Source organism: Saimiri boliviensis, chromosome 18 (assembly GCF_048565385.1).
Source record: "Saimiri boliviensis isolate mSaiBol1 chromosome 18, mSaiBol1.pri, whole genome shotgun sequence".
NCBI classification, from domain to species: Eukaryota; Metazoa; Chordata; class Mammalia; order Primates; family Cebidae; genus Saimiri; species Saimiri boliviensis.
The window spans coordinates 42410477-42428511 of record NC_133466.1 but is presented as its reverse complement, the minus strand read 5'-3'; the positions used below and the strand labels follow the sequence as shown (position 1 = coordinate 42428511).

The following is an 18035-nucleotide window of genomic DNA, read 5'->3' as shown; positions in this document are numbered from 1 at the left end:
CTGAGCAATATTTTCAGATACATCTTCAAAGGTACTAAATGACTTTTTATTAGTAATTATTAGTATCATTATATTAGTATGTACTGATAAATATTAATATATAATGTATGACTGTACATCTATTTGTTGAGTTTTTTCTTATAATTACATATATAATTTTATGTTTAATTTTCTCCAATCTGCTTTTTCTTTTTGTCTTTTTCTCAATCTCATGATTGCATTTATTATTTTTAAAATATTTCAGACATAGTTGTTTTATGTATGAGTCTTTAATGCATCACAAGTCCTTAGGATTCTATATCTGTTGCAGGCTGTTTCACCTCATTGACTCATGTTTTGTTTTTTCTTCTGTTTGGTAGTCTTTCATTGTGACATTATTGCCTGATCATAATCTGTGGTGTCTGAGTCTTAACATTTTGAAAGATTTTCTCTAGACAGGATTTACTTCTATGTCTGTAAGAAACCAATGTATGTTGCTGGAACGGTACTACTTCAGTTCTCCTTGAGCACCTTGACTCAGCACTGAAGTCTCAGAATCAATTCTGCCTCCGAGCTGGTGGCCCAAGACTGATTCTAACAATAGTATACTCAGAGCACTTAGAAATTTGCTCTCAGAGAAAACTCCCTAAACCAGACTGATAGCCATGTTTTTCCTCCAAGTTGAGATTTTTTTTTTTTTTTTTTTTTTTTTTGGATAAGGCAAGTCCTTGAAATTCTCCCTTAACTATTCTAAGAACAAAATTAGCATCAAGAATATGCTTTACACATGCCTACCTACTTTGTAAAGAAAGAGCCTTTCAAAACGCCTACTCTAGTATTACTCTAAAGGCCAATAAATCACTTTCTAGTAAGAACATGGAACACAGCCCCCTTTTTTTTTTTTTTTTTTTTGAGACGGAGTTTCGCTTTTGTTACCCAGGCTGGAGTGCAATGGCACGATCTCGGCTCACCGCAACCTCCGCCTCCTGGGTTCAGGCAATTCTCCTGCCTCAGCCTCCTGAGTAGCTGGGATTACAGGCACGCGCCACCATGCCCAGCTAATTTTTTGTATTTTGAGTAGAGACGGGGTTTCACCATGTTGACCAGGATGGTCTCGATCTCTTGACCTTGTGATCCACCCACCTCGGCCTCCCAAAGTGCTGGGATTACAGGCTTGAGCCACCGCGCCCGGCACAGCACTTTTCTCCATTAAAAAAAAGAAACAGTAGAAGATCAGGAGTAAGAAATCACTCATTCATACAATCAGTTATTCCCTAATTTTTATTAAATGATTACACAGTGTCAGGAGAAGCACTTTTCTTCAGGGAGGCCAAAGATATAGCTGACATGTTCCCAATAGGACTTACGAGCCAACACAGGGAGACAGACATGGTCAGAGAAAGGTGTACGGTCATTTGCAATTTTCTATTGTCCCTGCAAAATATTCACTTAGCAAATGACATATACGTTTAAATGAAATGAAAGACATACCAGGAGTATAATTGTTTTAAGAAATATATTTCATCAGGGACATATGCTCACTGGAATATTTTAACTTTTGAAATGGTGTTATATTTTGTTTTAGATTCATTCCAAACTAAATGTTTTGAGAAATAAAATGCATGAAACAAATGTATTATTTCATGATACAAATATGTTAAGAAAGACATTTGTAAATACCTTAAATGCCTTATCTTGATCTGAGCATTTAGAAAAGGGGCATAGGTAAGAAGTGTAAAATAGTAAATTTTTCTAGATTAGTTTCCTCAATGACGGATTGGGGAAAAATAACTGAAAGTTAAAAAGATACTGAGCAAAGATAAAAAGATATTCTGTAATCATGAAAGGAAATAAATTTTCGGTGAGTTAATTATATCTTAAGCAGATTTAAATGAACATAATGCTGTTTAAAAATTATAATATTCCCAACATGAATCTGTAGTGCTAAACAGTACACGCGTAGATGTACAATAAACATTTGTTAAATGTGAAGAAAGGGAGAGACGGTGCGCTGTGCCTTCCTTGGCCGCTGTTTGCGCCTCATCCCTCCTTCCGCACCGTGTTCAAGTCACAGCACAGTGTCTGTTCCTTCAACTTGCCAAGTTCCTTACCTTGGGCTTTCACATTTACGTTCCCTTCACCTAGAATCCTCCTGTCCTCTTATTTTGCCACAGTTATTAATATTAAATACCTCTCTATCATAAGTTAGTGCCTAAGACAAAAAGGAAAATGTTTCATCCCTTTAATCACTTAAAACTTTATCCACAAAGGATTTTTATCACCGCAGTTCATTTAACTCTAAATTCGAACATAACTTTAGATTGCAACAAAGTCTTGGATTTCATTTTTAGGGAAAAGCATTGTGTGAAGGAAATAATTCTGGAACTCCTGTCAGGTAGACACAAAAATAAGTACCTCAGCAACTGGCATGTGGGGTTATTTCATTCATTTTGTTTTTTTCTCTTTTTTTTTTTTTTTCACGCTGGAGGGCAGTGGCCCAATCTCAGCTCACTGCAACCTCTGCCTCCCAGGTTCAAGCCATTCCCCTGGCTCTCCTGAGTAGTTGGGACTACAGGCACACACCACTATGCCTGGCTAATTTTTTGTATTTTAGCAGAGATGGTGTTTCACCATGTTGGCCAGGATGGTCTCGATCTCCTGACCTGGTGCTCTGCCTACCTGGGCCTCTAAACTGCTGGGATTACAGGCGTGAGCCACCATGCCTGGCCTATGTTTGTTTTTCTATATCTTCTATATATCTACTTTTTTCTATATTAAAATAAAATATTAGTACAAGGTGAAGTGTAGATTTGTAATAATAAAAACAAATACGTGTTTTAGATTTTTGTATGCCACAGATTATAATACTTGGGCTAAACATTGGTCCAAGAAATCCTGCCAAGTAGGTGAAATGGAGAAACATTTATTTTGACAACAAACTATGTGACTCCACAATTAGCAAATTAGATTTTTTTTCTCAAGCAAAACTCAAGAAGAAAAAAATCAAACTGCCTTTAAAAAGACAATTTAACAAATCAGCAAACAAATTCAACCAATGTTTGTCGATGCAGAATACAGGCACATTCTTGAGTTTTAATTCATTGGAGTAATTTTTTCAGGGCGCTTAATGTGTTACAGATACTTTGTTTCTGATAATTTAATTTACAAAATAATAGAAATCAGACATGGTACATGAACTGTGATTTGAAATGTCCATTTTGTGATCTGCTTCAAACAGATGCCTGAGTTCAAAGACAAATTCTTTAACAAGCTCTTCAGATACAGACTGTGAAACACTGGTGATATTTTAAAATCAAACGATATATATGGTCAAGGTGTGACGACGATTGCACAGGACCAGTTTGAGTTTGTTTTGTCGTTTCACAAATTCATATCCTCATCTCAACATGCGTCTTCCCTGGGATATTCTCTGCCATTTTATAAAGTTTGTCTTCATTTCTAATTTTGCCTTAAACTATATCTTTTAGAACATTTTACCAGCTTCAAGCTCTCAAAGGAATAGAAAAGGCAGAATTACAAACGAATACATCTCTCACAACTGGAGACTAATTAATATTGCATGATTATAATAGGACACTCAGCCACTAATGTTGAGGATAATGTTAAGAAAAGCAGAATGAGTCAAGTTAGAAACAAAAGAGGTGATAAATGCAGATGCTCAAATCAAGCTCGCTTTAGATAACAGATAACTGCTCCTAATAACTCTTTTAACTATTAGGCTTTTTTTCCTGTAATTTTTCAGTGAAAGCAAAGTCATCATACACCGTTTGCTTCATTTTATGAGAATCAATGTTTGCATGACAAACTGCCCTAATGGAAGAGGACCCTGAGGTACCTTTTTAAAGCAAAGCCACCTAGGTTACTCCGTTTTCCCCAGAGTGACCCCTCTGTTCTGCAAGAAAGACAATCAGGAAATATTCTCCAGAATATTTTAATATGAAATTCATAAGCTTAGAAGTCCTCTCTAAATAATTGAAGGCAACCATTAGGAAGATAGCCAACCAGTCTCTTAATGGAGAGGTCATGAGGGACAATAGGCATAGAATCTCTCTGAAAAGTCCAAGGAACATTTGGTGGTTTATAATTGATTTTTCTGGGCAGATTTCCTTTTTTCAAATAGTAATTATATCAGTGTCATTAATAATGGCTGTTGCAAGGGGCTTTGCTTTGCTCTCCAAGGCAAAAATTATATCTGGTCAAAGAAGTCTCATAATTATTTCTAGTTATCCGAAGCAGAATACAGACTTAGGCTTTTTCCCTTTCATTTGAGAATCTAAGACACTTAAGTCTACCCTTGAGGAATGAGGATAATAATAGTAGAGCCGGGAAATGAAGCCGCTTAATACACATCGCTTACTATGCGGGAATCAGCTCAAACAGTTTTAGTTGTAATAGTTTAAGTCCCAGAGCATTTTTGTAGTAATTATTTTTTCTCTAAATTTTAAAGGTTTGATGCATTTCTTGAAGATGTTAAGTACCTATCCAAATTAAGAAAGTAAGGCATTCTCTAAAAGAAATTCATTTTTTAAAGAGGTGTGCTGATTAACAATTAGAAAAGATGAGCCAGTATCACAGAGTTCAGAGAACTGGTTGAAGCAGGGGAATGCCTCAGTGTTTAGCCATGCCTTTATTAAGATATTTATTTGAATATATAAAGCAATACAAATCCATATAAAAAATTCTTGGGAAATGGCCTTTCTCAATTTAAATTTTCTATTTCAAAACTCAACCCTTAATTCAACCATTATTTTTACAAAATCCCAAGCTTTGTGGCTCATGCCTTTCATCCTAGCATTTTGAGAGGCCAAGGTGGGAAGGTTGTTTGAGCCCAGAAGTTCAGCACCAGCCTAGACAAATAGTGAGGCCCCTTATCGCTACAGAAAGCTAAAAAATTAGCTGAGTGAGTTGGCATGTGCCTGTAGTTCCAGCTAATCAGGAGGCTGAGGTGGAAGAATCACTTGAGCTGGAGGTTGCAGTGAACCGATATTGTGCCACAACACTCCAGCTTGGGCAATAGTGCAAGACTCTGTCTCTTTAAATTAAAAAAAAAAAAATCGAGACAGGAGAATTGCTTGAGGGCAGGACTCTGAGACCAGTTTAAGCAACAAAGCAAGACTCTGTCTCTACAAAAAACAAACAAACAAACTTAGCCTGGAGGGGCGGCACATTCCTGTAGTCTTAGCTTGCTTTGGGAGGCTGAAGCAGGAGGAGTGCTTGAGCCCAGGAGTTCGAGGCTGCAGTGAGCCATGAGTGCACCACTGTACTTCATCCTGGGCCACAGAGCCAAAAAAAAAAAAAGAAAGGTTGTGCTAGGTTGTATGCTCAGGATTTAAATCTCTCTTTTTTTCAGTCTCTCTCTCACACACAAATTCATGCTACTTTTGTGGCTGATTGTTCCATACTATGAGTTGATCTATTTATCTCGCCATGGCTCCTTATACATCTATGCAGCACATCACTTATTTGTTTTTGATACTACAACTAATACTGATTCAGGAAAAGTTAAATATTTTATTTTTTAATGACCTAAAAAGGCTCTCTGTGGGTTTATATGATCAAGTTTAAGAATCTCTTTTACTGAAAATAGTGAAAAATTAAATTACCCACATATCTTTAATTTCTATTAATAATTATATATTGAAAGAAGATTTCCATTGTTTACAAAGGTCGTTTTACCCTTGTGTAAAACAGGGATTTTCTCTCACAGAAGCTGGCATACTTTACCTGTCAAAAATTATTCAGGTGTTACAAGTGCCAGAAGAACATAATTTTTTAGAGCCAAATATGAGGGCAAAGGTATAAGTTTATCTTTTATAACGGGAGTATACATAAGGTTGCTTATGTGAAAATTTTGAGTTTTTATTTTGTTTTAGAAACAGAAATACCCTTTATTGGATATTTATATGATATGACCCAATTATTTGGAAATTAAAAAGATCTGGTATGTGTATAAAGTTAAAGTTAATATGGTGAATTTTGGATCTCATAGTCCAGCCTTGCAGGGAAATTCTTAAAAAGGAAATTGTCCTATACCGAACTGCCTAGAGCATTGTTTAAAAACCATGGGCACTTCAAAATAGGTATATCTCATTTCTTCCTGGATAAATTTCTGTTGAAGTCAAACTAAAGCACCACAGATGCTGCCAAGCTGGCTGATACAATGGTCAGCCTTCACAACTGACCTCAATGGTTCCCACCTTCTGGTATTCACACCACTACACAGTCTCTCTCTCATATCCTAGGGTTGGCCTTCGAGGTCAATAGAAGCCTTGGTCACACAGCTAATTAGTGTCAAAGCCTGAATTCTAACCTAAGTCTGTCAACATACATGATGACTGGGGAATTGCTAACTTTGATTCTCTAGTAGCTGAAAAAGAGCGTAAACATAATATAATAAAGCCATTTTCAATTTTACTGGAAGAAATTGAAAAAAAAGAGAAGTTTAAGGGCTCGTCCAAGGTCTACAACTAGAGACAGAGCTGATAATAGAACTAGAGAGTTCAATTTTATTTCAACCAGTTTATGATTATAAATTATAGTACATTTTTGTTCATATTTATCAGATACCTACTTCAGAAATATCAATATGACTCCATTAAAAAGCCACCAAATAGTGAAAGAGAAAAAGAAGAAAAATGAAATTGCAACAGTCTATCCACTTTTAGTGTTCCATCAATATTAAACTATATTTTTATTACATTTCCTAAATTGCGAGTTGGCTCAAATCTAAATGATAATGATGAAGTAGGTCAGTGTTTCTCAAATGGTTAACAGCTAATTAGCTCGTCTTAACATGAGTCACACCAAAGGAATACACTCAGTAAATAATAGTATTATTTTTGTCTTTTTCATAATCCATTTGAAGTATAAAGAGTTTGCTGTCTACATTCAAGACCAAAAAGTCGTTTCAAGGATTAGAAATGTGCAAACATTTTATCGTCCAACTCATTTTTTATTCTATTTCTGATTTATTCAGGAAAATCAGATCTTGTCCCTACAATAAACATGGGTTCCCTTTCTCCAACAGGGCACATTTCCTAATGCTGAATATACTACAAATCGTGGAAGTTAGACATCCCCTCTGGCAGTAAAAATCTGCAAATCAAGTTAAATTAGCAGGAGAACAGAGAAACTCACCTGTTTCTTAAGGAAAATTTTTATTAAAAAATTGTATTTTCTTTATAATATATTTTGAAAGCTATAGAGCCTAATAAGAATTGTGCTTTAAAATGCACAGTTTAGACACACACACAAACACACAGATACTTTTTTACAGAAGCATTTCTTGGAGGAGAATATTTCTATGAGGAAATCTGATGAAATTTCTGATAGCTACTAAGGTAAGTTGCTACTCTGCCTGACCTCTGTGTGGTATATGTTTCCTCTACTATGTTTCCTGAAGATAAATGGAGTCAAACAACGCAACTCTGTAAAAAACCACTTCACCATTTTTGGGAAATTTCTTTTTTTTTTTTTTTTTGAGACGGAGTTTCGCTCTTGTTACCCAGGCTGGAGTGCAATGGCGCGATCTCGGCTCACCGCAACCTCCGCCTCCTGGGTTCAGGCAATTCTCCTGCCTCAGCCTCCTGAGTAGCTGGGATTACAGGCACGCGCCACCATGCCCAGATAATTTTTTGTATCTTTAGTAGAGACGGGGTTTCACCATGTTGACCAGGTTGGTCTCGATCTCTCGACCTCATGATCCGCCCGCCTCGGCCTCCCAAAGTGCTGGGATTACAGGCTTGAGCCACTGCACCCGGCGGGAAATTTCTTAATATAAACCTCACAAGTTTTCATAGGTTTCAAAATCCTTGGAAGAGATAAATTGCATCTTTGTTCAATATATAGATTTTTCATATTAAGATTTTCAGATTGAAGGAAGAGTATTGGAAGTTATCGGAAGCAAAAAGTTACTTTATGATTTGGCAAGTATGTTTGTACTTATAGCCCCAAAGAGTGATTGTTTAAGGAATAGAAACAAACATAATAGCATTTTTTTTTTTTTTTTTTTTTTTTGAGACGGAGTTTCGCTCTCGTTACCCAGGCTGGAGTGCAATGGCGCGATCTCGGCTCACCGCAACCTCCGCCTCCCGGGTTCAGGCAGTTCTCCTGCCTCAGCCTCCTGAGTAGCTGGGATCACAGGCACGCACCACAATGCCCAGATAATTTTTTTTGTATTTTTAGTAGAGACGGGGTTTCACCATGTTGACCAGGATGGTCTTGATCTCTTGACCTCATGATCCACCCGCCTCGGCCTCCCAAAGTGCTGGGATTACAAGCTTGAGCCACCACATAATAGCATTTTAAATTGCATTTGATACGAACAAATTTTGGATTTGTCTTCAGGGAATACGGCTCAGTCAACTCTCAGTAAAGACAGTTATCAAGGAAAAACTTGCTAAGGGTTAGATAACAAAACCTAGTTGCAGCTCTTATCTTGAAATTTGTATTTAAAAACGAGTAAGATTCACCTTTAGGTATTATAATTCTAGTAAGATTTATCTTTAGGTATTTAGTCCTTTATCATTTTGGGATAGTAAATTAGGTGCCTGCCTTGTACTCTTGGCTGGTGAAAAAATATAATCTCAGGACCCCAGACACACCACGTGAAGGAGAAAGTTAAGCTTGGTGACCGAGCAACGCAAAAACTGCTTTCCTTTAGTTCTCAGACAGAGAGCTGTAATTTCACAACCTTGTATCATAGCCTCATTTCATTTGCACTCTCTTTTCACGTGTTTAGTTTATCTTATGTAAAATGTAGATTGACTAACCAAGACAACGCATAACTGACTTTTTTGTTTACTCCCCGTTTTCACACATAAAATGTAGATGTATCGGGGCTAATGAGCCTCCTAAGAATGTAACCATCTGCCTCACTGCCTACCCTCCTTCCCCTGTTCTCCCTCCTTCTTGCTCTTTCCTCTGCAAATACTGAAGTTCCCAAAAACCCCTTTGGAAAACACTCAGGTCACAGATGCTCCATGGCTGTATTTTTAATTTTCCCCAGGCGCACCCTCAGCCTTGGCAAAATAAACCTCTATCTGTTGAGACCTGGTTCAGTCACTTTTTGGTTTACAGGCTTTCAAAAGTAGCAACATTATATTCATAATTTTCATTGCTGGAAGAGTACTTTTTTGAAGGCTGACTGACTGTACTTTGAATTCATGGCAATGTTACATTTTTTTAAAATGGCGTCTGTGAGTTTTGTTTCATTTTCACCAAACTAGAACAGAAATTTAGAGGAATTTTGAATTTATGGCCTTGTTACTCCCCAGAAGGAATTTTCTAAAAAAAAAAAAAAAAAAAAAAAAAAGAAAAATACTAATTTTGTATAAATTTGTATAATCCCAAGCTACACTGATTCTTGGTGGGCATTAGCCCAAATGTTTAAAAGGGACTCTGATAACTTAATATTGCAGATAATATAACCTCTGGACTCCCCACATATATCCCATATTGTATTATTTTCTTTCCTCCAAACAGAACCGATTCCTTAAGACAAACTGAACATTTTTTAGAAGTTAATAATTACTTCAAAATAGCTTTATATGTTTTCTCTTTTCTTATAAATGCAAAACTCGATAGTAAAATATGTAGCTTTCCAGATCGCTGAGGAAACGGAATTACTATTTCATTCTTATATTTTTCTATACTTCTCTGTAATTTTTAATTTTTACATATATCATATTTTCACTGAAAACATCAAATGTCTCCTTCATTCCTTAGTCTTATTTGATTTTTTTTTCCTGTCACCTTGCATAGCAAAGTGTAACACAATAAAAATAATAAGCTTCTGCAGTCACAGAGGTTCAGAATTGGAAAATTAGATTGTTTATTCTAACCTCATTGATAAAAGAGATAAAGACATGGAATTCAGGAAAGTGGTGGGGAAGCAAATTCAGAAATGTATGACTAGGAATATGGAAGGAAGTGAATCCGAGGTTAGAATGTGAAACTGAATTAAAAGGTGTAACTTACAGCTGACTGAAATATGGCAATTTAGCAGAAGTGTGATTAATTTTGCAGCCTTACCTGGTTGTACTCAAGAACATCAGTCTGGGACTGAAATTGTACAACAGTGACTCCATATCACTAAAGGCATCCCAGCCTTCTGAGCAGTAGTAAAGAGGGTTTGGTTTTCTTGTAACCAGAACATAAACTTTTGATAGTTTCATTTCAGTCTATAACCTTTATTTCAGTCTATAAATTTGGGTTCAAAACATGCTATTTCTAAATATAGCACCTTGGAATTTGAGCAAACGGCAAAAGTAGAAAGATCACCCTTTGACCTTCCCCTGTCCTCCTCCTCTGAATCAGGTCAAGAGGCTCATTCGAGAGGTGCTCTGCCTATGCCCAGAGGAAGGAATATCCTTATCTATAAAGACACAAATCTATGAAGAATAATCTGAACGATAGGCCTTGCTAAGTGACTTCCCCTGAGTTTACTATCATTGGATCACATCCCTTTGTTGAATCATACTTCGGGACAACTGTTCGCTTTTGATCAAACCTAAGCATAAAAATATAGAGGTTTCTCTATTTCTTTAGGTCTTTATATCTGCAGGCTATGTAAAATTTTTACTAAATAAATTTTCAGGCTTTTCTCTTCTTAATTGGGTTTTATAAGGACCTCAGCCATGAGCCTAGAGATAGAAAAGGAAGATGTTTCTTTTCCCCATAGCATATTCAAAAGTTTGAATGAAGTTTATTCAGAGTCCTTAGTTTCATCAACTATTTTTTTCCTTTCTTGGATGTATAAATATTTAATACATGAAATCCAGCTTCTATAATTTTAAACAAATCCATTCTTCAAACCAAACCAAAGATAGAATAACCTTTATAAAACAGGAGACAGGTATAGTTAATATGTGTGTGTGCACATAAACACACACACACACATACGCAGACTCTGCAATGTTGGTGCCAATATATTTTTAATTTCTTTCCATTTGCTAAGTGCACACCACACAGATGCTGCTGTGGATGCAGTATTGGCCCCAGTCAGAGTCTTGCTACCATGAGAATCTCTGCTATAGGCACTATGTTCCTCCCTAGGCTTACTAAGCAAGACAAGCTTCCACAGACAATGTGATGTTTGCTGAACAACATGGAAATTGTATATAAAATCTTTATAATGAGGGTTTATATCAGTAAATTCCCCTGCTGTCCATTTTCTTCCAGGTAACGCTGTTTCAGTTAGTACTAAATGCTCACAACTAATTTATCTGTGGTGGACACTGCAACAAATAATTATGAAAAAAAGAAACTCATAAAAACTTTAGTTAGCAGTTCAGGAATTTGCTGATTCCATTATAAACACCTAATTGTATCCAAAATTGACTTGGTCCTTTGTTTACTGCATTTTGCTTCAGATTAGCTTGTAGTTCTGATGTCATATAACATCTACAAATCAAAAACATCTACAAATCACATAAAATCTACAGAGATGCTACCCAATTATAGAGACATAACATATAAGTTCACATGTATGTTGAGAGCATTGTGATTATTTTCCCCTTTATCAACACTCGATTAAATGAGGTGAGGAAGAAGCAGGGCTTTTAGAGACTGGCAACTCAGGGTAATGCTGGCATCACCCAGGAGTTTGCTAGAAATGTAAAATCTCATGTTACCATCCCTAACACTACTCACCCACCCAATCAAATGTATTACAATCTGCATTTCAGCAAGATCCCCATGTGATCCATACTTTCCCCAATCACACTTTTCTTAGTTCCTTGTATCATAACCACATTTAACTTCATATGATAGTTTACATGAAGGTAGCAAAATGTATAAATTAGATGGTGACAGGGGAAGGAACAGGCAGAGAACAAAGATGTGTTTCTGTACCTAAATAATGGATGGAGGTAAGAGCGGCCTTCCTGAAGAAAAGATAAAATTCTCTTCCTCCCTTGGGCAAAGCCTTAAATAAAGGAAATACAACAAAAGAAAATGACAAATGTATATTGAGCAGCATATAAAAAGGAAGAATTGTTTTTCTTTCTTATGTTGATTATCACTACAATTGCTTCATATATTTTTATATAAAGATATGCAATACAGATTATCGTTAGAAAAACGAGGGATAATTAGTAATTAGGTTGTTATCTGTAGAAAAACTATATTGAGAAAGTAGAATAAGAGGATTAGGGAGAAAGAAGACTTACTGTGTGAAGTGTGATATTGAAGAGTAAGTGACTTTCAGAAAGACACTAAGACTTCAACCCTCTTTTAAAAGAGGCTACTTTAAATCATCCCTGATTGATAAGAATATTTCCCATAATGAAAAACTTTCCACAAACTTCCTTTCATTTTTAATAATAAACTATTCTCACTGTCACAAAATTATTTATTTTGAACTAAAAAGCAAAGATAGTTTTTCTATAATCTGTGAACTAAGTGAAACACTGGCAGGTTATGTTAATTCATCCTTTTATATAAATAATTATTGACCATCTGGATATAAGAAATGCTACCTTTTCCATGATGAGTTTTCTTAAAATCTAAAAACTGCTGACTGTGATAAAAATTAACAAGAGCACTTTGAGAAAGACTTTAATAGTCATAGTGTCTTAAAATACTGGATGTGGGAATAATGAACTGTTATGAGGGATTCGTGTTTGCAAAATGAGCTACCAGTTGATGATTAGTGAAACTGTACAACACCCTGGTGAGATAGGTATGTTGTATTCCTGCCATTTTACAGATACAAGATTGGCATGAGAGAGTAATGAAATGTTTGGCCTCAGGGAACCTAGAAAATCAGCATCAGCAGAAAGCAATGACTTTCTGAGACGTCGGTGTAATGTAAGGTATAACGGCCAGCTATAACAACCACTTACTGGCTATGTGATTTTGGTAAAGATACTTAGCCTTCTTGTGCCTTAGTTTCTTCATCTGTAAAATGGGCGGAAGAATAATATTTTCCTCAAATGTTTTTAGCAGTAAATTAGTCCTTGCAAAACACTTAAAAGAGTACTTGGCATAAAATCGGTCAAAAATCAGTGTCTATGGATTGCCCCCATGTGCCTCTGTGAGCACTAAGGATAGAAAAGTCAACAAAGTAAATCTTTGCCCACAGGAGCGTACAGTGTTGTTCTTAACAGAATGTTCTCTCAGCTTTTGAACATGTGTATGGGTCTTTCTTATAAACAGGTAGAAACAGAAAATCTTGGAGGCTTTCTTTCTTTCTTTCTTTCTTTCTTTCTTTCTTTCTTTCTTTCTTTCTTTCTTTCTTTTCTGCCTTCAAGGTAATTTTACAGTGGCTACATGATTTCTTAATTTCCTGGGAATGTGTTCTGAACAAAGAGAGCATTTTTCTAATTCAACTAGAATGCTATTGAAAGGAAATAGCTGTGTTAGGCAAAGATTGAGGGTTGAAATAACCTCTTTTCTTCAGGGAGTTGTAAACTACTAGGGGATTCCAGATGCACAAACAAATAACTCTAATCAAGACTAATTTGGTAAGTATAACTGTTAGAGTCTGAAAGTTTATGTCCTTCCAAAATTTACATGTTGAAATAGTAAACTCCAAGGTAATGGTATAGAAAGTGAGGTCTTTGGTAGATGATTAGGTGACGGGAGGTGGAGCCCTCGTGCACGGGATTACTGCCCTTATAAAAAAGACTCTGGAGAATTCCCTTTCCCTTCTGCCATGTGAATACACAGTGAGGAAACCACTGTCTATAAACCAACCTGAAAATGCCCTCACCAGATGCCAAAGCTTCGGGAGTCTTGGTCCTGAACTTCCCAGTTTCCAAAACTTTGGTAAATAAGTTTCTATTGCTTATAAGCCACATAGTATGTTAATTTTTATCATAGGAGCCCAAACAGACTAAGGGAATAATGAAATAACAAAGAAGCAAGAGACAGACGTGTGCCTTGCTTGGGTCGAGAAAAACAGGAAAGACGGAAAAGCAGGGAGGAGAAGGTAAAAGGGGGGCCCAGGAAGAGAAAACCGAGAATGTGAACAAAAAGGGCAAGGACAGAAGGGAAGAACAGAGATAAAAGGCGCCATGATTCGAATGACCCCTCCAAAACTCATCTGAAACTTAGTTGCCATGGTAACAGCATTAGTAGGCGGGACCCTTAAGAGATCATTCGGCCGTAAAGGCTACGCCCCCTTGGGTGGCATTGGCGCTCCCCTTCCCCGCTCTTTGCTCTTCTGCTCTTCTGCTGGGTGAGGAACGGGTGTGACATTCCAGGAGCCACACTGGAAGTGAAGAGGGCGCCCTCACCGGACACCAAACCCACTGACGCCTTGATCCTCCCAGCCTCTAGAACTGTGAGACGTCAATTTCTGTTTCCTATAAATTTCCCAGTCTAAGATATTATGTTATAGCATCACAAAACAAACAAAGACAAAGGGTATAATTGCTCTTCAATATGACTAGAAGAGGTTTTTGCACTGTTTTGAAGGGGAAGACTGAGAGGTTGGGAGCAGACGATGTCTTAGTTCCCTCATGATAAAAATGAGCTCTACTGGAGAGCCTATTGGACAAAAGCATTATCATGTTAATTAAATATAAATAAAAACAGAAAAAAAGTTTTGTGACTTATCTTGAGTCCCCATATTATTTTAAAGTGCCTTTTCATAGTCAAGCTGCATTCACTTGAGTTAAAGGAAAATGAAAGACTGAGTATGAAAAATAAAAGTGACTAAAACTTGGGGAATATAATTAAATGAATAAGGAATATCTAGCTCATTATAATCCATAAAGCAATATGTTTTCTTTCTCACATATCACTGAATACCCGAACACACAGACAAACAGACCACAGACACAGACACGTCACACACACATACAGACAGAGAAAGAGAATAATGCCAGGGTCTTAATTTTTATGCATAGTTATGATGTTAAGAATACTGCTCTCTATGGTGAGGTATTTTGAAAAGTGTGTGTGTGTGTGTGTGTGTGTATGCACACGCACATTAGTGTGTGTTTTCAATTTCAGTCTATTTCAATAAAAAACCAGTTATCTGAGGGATGGCATAACAATAAGATAATTTATCTATTTAACTGTATAGACACAAACATTAGCCTTTGACAATAGCTAAAACTGTAAGAGACAACCTAGAGCTGGATCTTTCTAGGTGCTTCTTTTACAGATGAGAAAATAGAAGTAAAAAAATGAATATCTGAGCCTAACTCAAATATTTGAATACTCAGACCAGAGGTTTTTTTCTAATATGTAACACTCTCTGAGCAAAGATCACTGGTCACAATAGTACAGTGTTTAACCTCAGATATTCGGAGCCACTTCACATTCCAAGCAGGTTAACTTCTGTCCTGATTTACAGAAAAATGCATTTGAAATAATAAAACAGTATCAATTCCTCAAAGAATGGTATAAAAATTGATCTTTTGTGGATCAATTATGTGTATAGCAATATAGAATAACCGATGAAAATGAAATGCACTTTTTTAACAACATGGCACCAACATTAAAGACTGAAGAGTATATAAATATTACAATGAGCCAAGCATTAATTCTCCAATAGTTCTTCAAGAATTTAGCTACCTTTTTAATAGTTAGTGTTCCAGAAAATCAACTTGGATCACTTTTACTTCTGTTTCCATTTGCCAGTTTCTGTGTGTTTTGTGTTTCAGGGCTGGTACCTGTAGCCTTCTTTAGAAACTAAACTGGGGCCACGGGAGCCATTGCAGAGAACCAGAAGTGCCTATGAATTTTTTTTGCACACTATATGTGTCCTTCCACCAAGGGCTGTAGCCAATAACTGATGAGAGCCAGAGTAGAGAAGCTCAGATTCTTTATTTTCCTAAGATGAACTGTGAGATATAATTTAGAATCCAGAGTTTCCCTCACTGTCATGAGTGTGACTGGCACCTTCCTTCACAGTGTCACTGGCCCCATTCTTTCGCCAGTTCCCCTGCGAATTTGCTTATTTCGTTTGTACATAATTCCCACACTATCATTTTCTGATTCTATGTTGTATTATTTGCTAAATATTTCCTTAATGCTAGCTTCAGTGATTTTTACTAGTAACTTAGAGCTATTCATCTTTAGGTCTATTTATACATAATCTTTACAACCCACCAAAAAGTTGCTATATTTACTTTCATTTTATTAATATGAAATCTGAGGCATAGAGAGATTAATTGACTTTTTCTGGCCATAGCATAATGAAAGGCAGAGTCAATACATGAATTAGAAATCCGTGACTTCCAGCTCTATGGTTAATCCCTTAGTAGTGGGTTATCGCTATCTTCTTACAAAATAAACTTTTTCATAATATCATCTAATCCATCATTAAAATAAAACCTATGTAATAAAGCCAAACATTTTACACATAAGAATGAACATAAATATTATGTTAATTACTATCTTTTAGAATTATATTGATTTCTAAAATTTTGATTGGGTGACTGTGGTTCTCTTTCTACTGAATCTGTATGATTTATCTTAACTTAGAAATATTGCAAGTTATTTTCATCCTCAAACATGTAAGGTATAAATGATTACAAAATTGGACAGTGATTTTCTGTGTGCAAAAGATAACCCTTATAAAACACAGAGAAATATTTTGATTCTAAAAGTTGCTTGTATATATGTTCACGTTGCTTGTTAAAGAGTCAGAAATTTTCAGTGTATGAAAATATATTTAAACCAGTGAACATAAAATATTGATTTTCTTGTGACAGCGTGCTATAGGCTACAACATTTGAAAGGCTAGCCCAGCAGATTTCTGAGCACATCTTGACCAGGCTAATTTGCAGAATCTATATTCCAATTTAAATTCAGTAAAGTTTTCCTTTTTTAGTCTATGGATTTACCTATGTCACTTAAAGATAATGACAGTTTTTACTGACTACATAATGCTGAAATTATTAGAGCGACAAAAAATGGATACAGCTATGCTCCTAAGTTACCTCTCCCATGATCAAAACTAGATTTACTCTGAGGCATTGGAATAGAGGAAGCTATGTGTTATGGTTTGAATGTCCCCTCCAAGCTAATGTTGAAATTTGATTACCATTAAAACAGTAGCCAGAGACAGAACCTTTGAAACGTGATTAGGCCATGAAGGCTATGGTTTCACCCGTGAGGTTGGTGTCACCAAGGGAGTGGGTTTCATATTGCAGAAGTGAGCTCCCTGTAAAAGGATGAGTTTGGGTTCCTTTTATTTCTCTCTCACCCTGGCCTTTTCCTCCCGCAGTGGGATGACTAACCAAGACTTTCCCTCCAGATGCTGGACCCTCGATCTTGGTCTTCTTAGTCTCCAGAACCATAAGCCAATAAATTTCTGTTTATCATAAATTACTTAGTCCGTGGTATTCTGTTACAGTGCACAAAACAAACTGAAAAAGTAGAATTATATTTCTCCTCTTGCCCTCTATTTCTTCAGAGGAAGACTAAATTCCTTTATGATTTCCTTTGCTTCCAATAAAGTACAGAAATGCAAGATGTTCTTTCCTCTTGTAACCTACCGCTGCATATTACATATAATTTTACATGAAAATTTTTATTTAGCATTCCATTTGCAAATTTCTAGAAGTACTATTAACACAATGAGACATATCAGAATTGACTATGTGGTCTGCTGTAATATTGATGCCAAGACTATCATAATGGTGAGAAATGAGAGAAAAAGTGTAAAGAATATGAATATAATAAAGGTAATAAAGTATATAAATTGGGGAAATATACTAATTGAGAACAATTTTATATAGCAAAAATGGAAATAAGGGTTCCATTATCACAAATAAGGATTCGTCAACTGAGTTTATCTTGCTGGCTTCTTTTTTTTTTTTTTTTTTTTTTGAGGCCGAGTTTCACTCTTGTTACCCAGGCTGGAGTGCAATGGCGCAATCTCGGCTCACCGCAACCTCCACCTCCTGGGTTCAGGCAATTCTCCTGCCTCAGCCTCCTGAGTAGCTGGGATTACAGGCATGCGCCACCATGCCCAGCCAATTTTTTGTATTTTTAGTAGAGACGGGGTTTCACTATGTTGACCGGGATGGTCTCGATCTCTTGACCTAGTGATCCACCCGCCTCGGCCTCCCAAA

At 36.4% G+C, this 18035-nt stretch overlaps 1 protein-coding gene across 6 annotated transcripts in view; it reads right to left on the bottom strand.

The window, feature by feature from the left end:
* The window catches only part of EPHA6 (EPH receptor A6), a 986592-nt gene that overhangs the window by 341955 nt on the left and 626602 nt on the right, over positions 1-18035 (bottom strand). The gene's annotated exons all lie outside the window — the stretch shown is intronic.